The following is a 6,777-nucleotide window of genomic DNA, read 5'->3' as shown; positions in this document are numbered from 1 at the left end:
AAATACTACATTTTTTGTATGCTATTAATTCTATTTACATGGCTATTAAAATTCTCTCACTCTCTTCAGAGACTGTATTCTCTGGAGAGAGATGTGAAACATTCAAAACCTTTGCAGGGCTATTTCATTGCCTCTTTAGAATTTGCCTGTGAAAAGTAATCTGTCCCTCTACTCCCTTGCCTCTGAATTGCTGTATCATCAGTCACAATGCTTGACTGCCTTACATTATCTAGAGGGAGAGCAGGATTTGGAAAGACTGAGAAATGCTGTTCTGAAGACTAGGGTTGATTCTAGCATTGATTGTTTCAAAAAGCTATCTCTGACACTCCTCTGATCCATAGATGACTGAGAAGAAGGGCTTCTGTTGCACCCAAGACCAGCAGAAGTTTATTTTCTTCCAAAAAATTAGACTGGCCCAGGTGGATTCTAAGGGGTGTTGCCCTGTTTCCTGTGAAATATTCCGTTACTGAAGGCAGGAAACCAGAGTATTTCTCTTACAAAAGAGACGCCTATCAATGCATAATTGGATAGTCTAGATAAGTTGTCTGTCACTAATCACGTTCCTTTTTTCTGTCCTCTTCTAGGAAAAAAGAACAAACTGTTCTACTGAGCATAGGTGCTTGACAGTAGAAAAAATCTGTTATCCAGATCTGAACATTTCCTGGCATTTCTCTGGCTGATGTAGGTAAAATTTAGTGAGAATATAAGATGGGAATGATTATTGCCAGGGATGCATGTTGTATTAATTCTAAGTGTACCAGAATAATCTTACAGTAACAATGTATATTGTCAATACTTCCAAAGAAAATCATTTGCCTGCCTTTTCTGAAAGAAAAATTTCAGACAGAATTTGGTAGATAGGAGAGGCAAGAAGAAGAAATGTTTTTCTTTTGTTCTTGAGATATTAGGACAGTGCTACCAAAAAAGCTTAAATACCTGTTGTAAATTGAAGCTTCTACAAGGTAATTCTTACATATAATGTTCAACAGTCTATTCAGATCCCAAGGATTCTATCTCATGCTCCACAGATAAAGTATTCTGGATTCCATGAGACTTAACATTTAATTGTTTAGTTGTCTTCGAATGCCTGAAATTTATGCAATGTCTTAAGAAGGCAAGGCTCACTGTGCCATACAGTATTGCTGCCTTTGACTGCATCCCCCTGAGCAGGAACATATGGTTTGTGGCACCTTAAAGTCTTTTGAGATGCCACAAAATGCATGTAGTGCTTGTGATTCCATTCTCAACACTACATATTTGGGGCATGGCAGCAAAATTAGATACTGGAAAATCCTGGTATGTAAAAACACCCGGTATGTAAAAAAAATCCCGGTATGTAAAAACACCCATAGCATAAAAAACCAGAGTGGCACATGTGGCTGCAGCATGCATGTCCTGAAGCCAGAGCCTGGCTAGCCAGAGCCACACTCCAGCTGCTGGCCAGGCTCTGCACTCCTGAATTGCTGCCACTGCTGCCCCAGGAAGTCCCCAGGACCAGAGGCTGGGCTGCTGGGACCAGCACAGGTGCTGGCTCCAGCCTCCCCTACGGCACCCAGGGCAATTTACTGTGCAGAGTGCACATGCAGGGGTGTGCCTGAGGACAACTAGCAGCAGCAGCAGAAGTAGTATGTGGGGAAATGCATGTTTCCGCTTGTGAGGACATGCCCCATGGCTGCAAGCTGATTTAATATCTTTAAAAAATTTCAGAGAAGTTTCCAACATCATTAGAGGTATGTAGAGGGCACTGTGAATAAACAGTGATACTGATGTAACATCATTGGTATACAAACTCAGCAATGGTCCTTCATTTTAACCTATCTTTGTGAGGCATTAAAAAAACCAGAACAATACCTTAGCTTGACTATGTCATTTTGAATGCCTTAAAGTTTGGGTAGTGACCACAGCTAGTTACCAGGGGGAAGGTCTAGCCTTATGTGAAGTGTAAAGTCCAAAATCATAGGACTAGAATCTGCTTGCTGAATCTTTTAAAATATTTTTTTCGGAAGCAAGAAGCATTGGAGAGAGGACAGTAATTTCACTCCGATCAACACTGGTGACATCAACATCAACTTCCTGGTGATCAGACTAAACTATGGCACTTCATCAGTGTTCTTTTCCTTATGGTGTGGGTCAATTCTTAATTTTTTTGCTGTTCCTTTCTCCTACCTTGCTTATCGATTTCTCATATCTCCTTTTCTCTACAGCATATTGAACATGTATGTGTTCACACCACATTGATTTGAAATTTAGCAAATCTGATTAGAGTGCCTTTTGCAACTGAAAATTACATATGTATCCTGTGCATTAAATTTAATATAACTTAATCCACTTTTCAATGCCACATTATATTATATGATAATATAATATATATTATATATATATAATAACAGTAACGTGAAGTAAAAAATTATCAGCAACAGTTATTGGGTGCCAGCAAACTGCTAGAAAATAGATGATCATACAAAGAACTTACCAGTTAAACTTTCAGTAATAATCAAAAAGAGATTGGCTATGTTCCTGGGGGGAAAGAATTCCCACAGTGGCACTGTTCTTCCTAAAACAATGTCATAAGTCAACCTCTCTGAGGTTAATATGTAGCTTTTATAGTTGTGTTGAAACTTGAACAAAAAGCTGTGTCTGATGCTTAAAGCTTTCAATCTTCTGAAACAAATTTCAGTGTTTTGTGTCTTTTGTGAGGGAGAGTTTAAATACAATTTTTGAATCCTAAGGACAATAAGAAACGTAAGATGACAGGCCTATCTGTCCCAGGATCCTGTTACTTATAGTGGCAGAGAGCAGACTTTTTTGTGAACTACTTGTCCGTAAACATAACAGTTTTCCCTATGGATGCATTTTTGCTTTTTGTACTCTTCTATCTGAAGCATTAAGATCAGCCCCCACTGAAGGAAGTTAGAATGATTATAATACTGATCTACTTCAACAAAATGTTATTTTTGATCCCTCACACATTCTGTAATACATCACAGTCATGTCCCTTTAAATATCTATGCATCCTGGTGCTCAGAAGCAGTGCCTCCTAAATTGAAGGGGTTGCCTCCTAAATTGAAAGCAATATGAATTAATTGTCACTGCTAAATGCCAGAGCTAATTAGCCCACCATTGGTGCTGTGCAGATGCTGCCAAGCTGCTTTTAATGGTGAGCTGTCTAAGCATCATGGTGCTGCTGTCAAGGAGAGTAAGTTGGTTTTGCAGACCTCATCAAACAGAAGTTATCTTCTCTAAGAGACTTGCCATGCGCCAGATGTTGTGCATGTAGGAGGGCCTAGTTATATCCTAATGTCAATCAATTATTTGGTTAGCTAGAGACCATGATCTGTGACTGGGCTACTGGCTAGAACTAAAATAAAGCAGAAGTGCCACAAGTGTTGGTGTTTAGATGTTGCAACATCTAAATTTTAACTATCTGGTTTGCATGGCAGAAATCAGAAGTAGGTAGCCTTTCAATACATTTCACACATTGCAAGATCTAAAACACCTGGGAAGTGAGTAGGGAGCTGCCTGGAGCTAGCCAACAGGAGATACTAAGGACAGGTATGTATTTTAAATTTTCCTCCATAGGGCTTGGGAGACTTAGTGTACAGAGACACACTTTTTTTCTGTAGGTAGGCATATAGGTAATTTCTTTACAAAATGGATTGGGAGATCACTTTTTTTTCTTTTAGAGCAGCAGTAGTAGTACTGCCACCTCTCTTCTTCTGCAAAGTAGTTCAGTGATCAGAGTATAGGATGTGGAAAGACTCCATTTCAATTCTCTCTGGTGTCTGAGGAAATTTAACCCTACATCTCCCACCTTGCTTGGCCTAATTGCTCAGCTTTGAATATTTGGGGCTGGAAGCAGGACCACTTCTCTCTCCTTCCTTTGGAAGCAATTCTCCTGAGTAGAAATATGGTATTTTCCTGCATACAACATACCCCAGAACAAGGTAAGCACCTTACTTTGAAAGACACAATGAAAAAAAAAAGACCTTTCATTAAAAATACTGGTAAGTAACAGTAAGTAATTAAGCAGCAGCAACTAGGGATCCCAGTGTGCTCATTTGCGGTGCTAATTTCACCTCTGGGGGTAGAAGCTTACAGTACAGAAACTTCTATTTTCTCACTTACATTTCTCACTTATATTGTACACACCAATTTCCAGCAATGGAGTCTTTTGGTGAAAGGTTCATGTTGTGTGCAAGAAAATTCAGTACAGTAATTCAAGATTCACTGGATCAGAGAGAATAATGATGATTCTCTAACTCACTAGCATGCAGCTCTAATCGGTAGGGCAGTTGCCATCAAGCATGGAGATTTGAGTGCTAGTCCCTGCTCCAGTGATTGTATGATTTATTCAACTATTGAATTATGTTAAAAAATTTAATGAGTAAAATATAGTCAACTGAAATATAGTATTGTGAAAAATGCAAGGACACAAGGTAAACCTACTTTGAACTCTAAGATGGACACCACAATGAGGGAAAATATGAGGCTGTTACACATTTAAAAGTTTTAACTGGGTAAGAAGAAACTGATATTTGAGAAATAATATGTGTTTATGTACTTAATGGCAGCATATTAATGAGACGTTAAAATAGACGAAGTGTAAAACTGCCGGAAAGCTTTAATTTCCTGATTCTTTCTGTCCTATAACATTTTCAAAATATATTGCTTTTTTTCTGCTTTTGTCAGCTGCCCTACCTCTTACTGAATAGTAACATTTACGTGAAAACAATTTGAACTAGGTTTTCTTGAAAAATTGTCACAAGTGAACAATGTATATCTTTTTTTTTTTTTTTGTCCTCAACTTAAATATCTGTATTGGTTCTATTAAGCTTCGTGATCTGTGTCATTTTAGATGCTAACAATTTTAAGATGAATGATCAAAAAAAAAAAAATCAGCATACCACTTTTCTGAATGGTTTGCATGTTGTGTAAGAAAAGCAGACTTGCTTCTATTATATCTTTTGCAATTGCCCTTTTCAGTGTATTGTGGAGGCTTCTGAAAATCAGTGGTGATTTCACTATTTTAATTAAAAATCTTATTTCCTTCAGAATCCAATAACCAGCATGATTTTAATAATTGCCTGTGGGAGACTTATTAAAGACCCCTGGAAAAACTGTGCTCCATTGCCTTTTCATTTTCCTTCAGCTTTTTAAGATACTTTGTGTTGATTAGCTTTATTTTACTGGGGTAAACATTTGGATTATACTGAGGCTTTTAATGAACTCTTAATGTAGTGAATCAAATTCTCAACTGTCTGAGGAGTGCACAGCACAAATGTATATATGTTAAGACACTTAAAGGGAAGCTCACATTTTGTATTTTATATTCTTTCAGTTCTAGGGCCACGATGCGCATATAATGGGCCTCAAAGCATAAATTACACCAGTTGAGGATGGGTGCAATTTAGGGACCACACCACCTTTCTGCTAGCTGTAGGAGGGCTGTTGTAAAAGTCAAGACAATTGGTTGTACAGTGCCATTGGATTCCTCCGTTAGCATTGCATCCAACCACAGGAGAATTCCTTAAGCCATGTACCCATGCACATTATCATATTTAAGGCTCAATTGTTTTGCTTTGTAAAGGAGACTGAAGACCCACTATCTAATTGTGATCTTTATAATCCTAGGGTATCCATTGAATATTGGTTTATAGGAAAGAATGGGGCCATTAGCTCTCTCTGCTACTTCTCCTGTAAGCCAGTGCTCCAGAGAAGTGAAATACACGCAGCAAGTTATTGTTTTGTTTCAGGTAGTTTGTCTCCTAGTTGAGTGTGAAGTGGGACCTCCTGGGGTTACTGATTGCATACAAATACAGGGGACTAGGCCCAGGAGGCACCTTACAGTCCTAGGTTCTTATGTTTAACTGTTTCCATGAATATTGGTACAGATACCATGCACTAAAAGTTACACTAACAAAATGAAAGCCTCAACAACCATTTACAGACCACTTCAAGGACTGCTGTCAAACTTGTTTCTTTTAGTTTTAGTTTTTAGTTTAATTTTAGTTCTTAACTAGGGCCCCAGTCTTCCAAAATGTTCCAGGAGTGGCTTTGCCTGTTCAGATAAACACTGAAATTAGAAGGGCTCTGTGTGATGCAGAAGTCTTTCTGAATGCAACTGCTTGTAGGAGCAGGACTTTGGTTGTTGCAAGGACCATGGTAGATGTTAAGAAGCTGATCAACTTTTAGAGGAAAAATGTACTTGTCTATCAGGATCTATGTACTGGTCTCACCTGCTCTTCCTATGGCACACTGCATGTGTTTTTACTAAAGACCGTAGTTTTTGATACGAGGTTCACTGTTATGGTGGTGAATACAAGGACCAAAAGATGGGATGGAATAGATAGTCTTGACAAACATTTATTATTTGGTTGCCAAAGACTGCAAGGAAATCGACTCAGGAACATAACTTCCAGGTTATTATCTGCTAAGGGGGATATATTCCTTTCCTTCTGTTTTTAACAGCAAGAAATGAGTGTCTCTGAAGAAAATTTATAAGGATGATATTGATGTGCTTGAGTTTGTGCTAATATTACATTTGGAGAAGGCTTGCCTGCTTTTCAACTTGAAATGGAGTCAATTTACAAAAAAATGAGTTAAATTAGTTTCAGGTAGTATACCTGCTCTGAGTGTCTGGACTAATTTTTTTGTCTTCTTTTCTTATGGTACAAAATATCCCACAGAGGGAAACAATGAGACTATTCACAAAGTTAAATTGCCTGAAAAATCAGAGGGCAGGAAATCTCTTAATTTTTTTTTGTTTAGTGATTTTAA

Source organism: Crocodylus siamensis, chromosome 4, assembly GCF_052110815.1.
Source record: "Crocodylus siamensis isolate JL-2025a chromosome 4, ASM5211081v1, whole genome shotgun sequence".
Classification (NCBI taxonomy): Eukaryota; Metazoa; Chordata; order Crocodylia; family Crocodylidae; genus Crocodylus; species Crocodylus siamensis.
The sequence above is the reverse complement of the archived record's forward strand: the minus strand, read 5'-3'. Positions refer to the sequence as shown.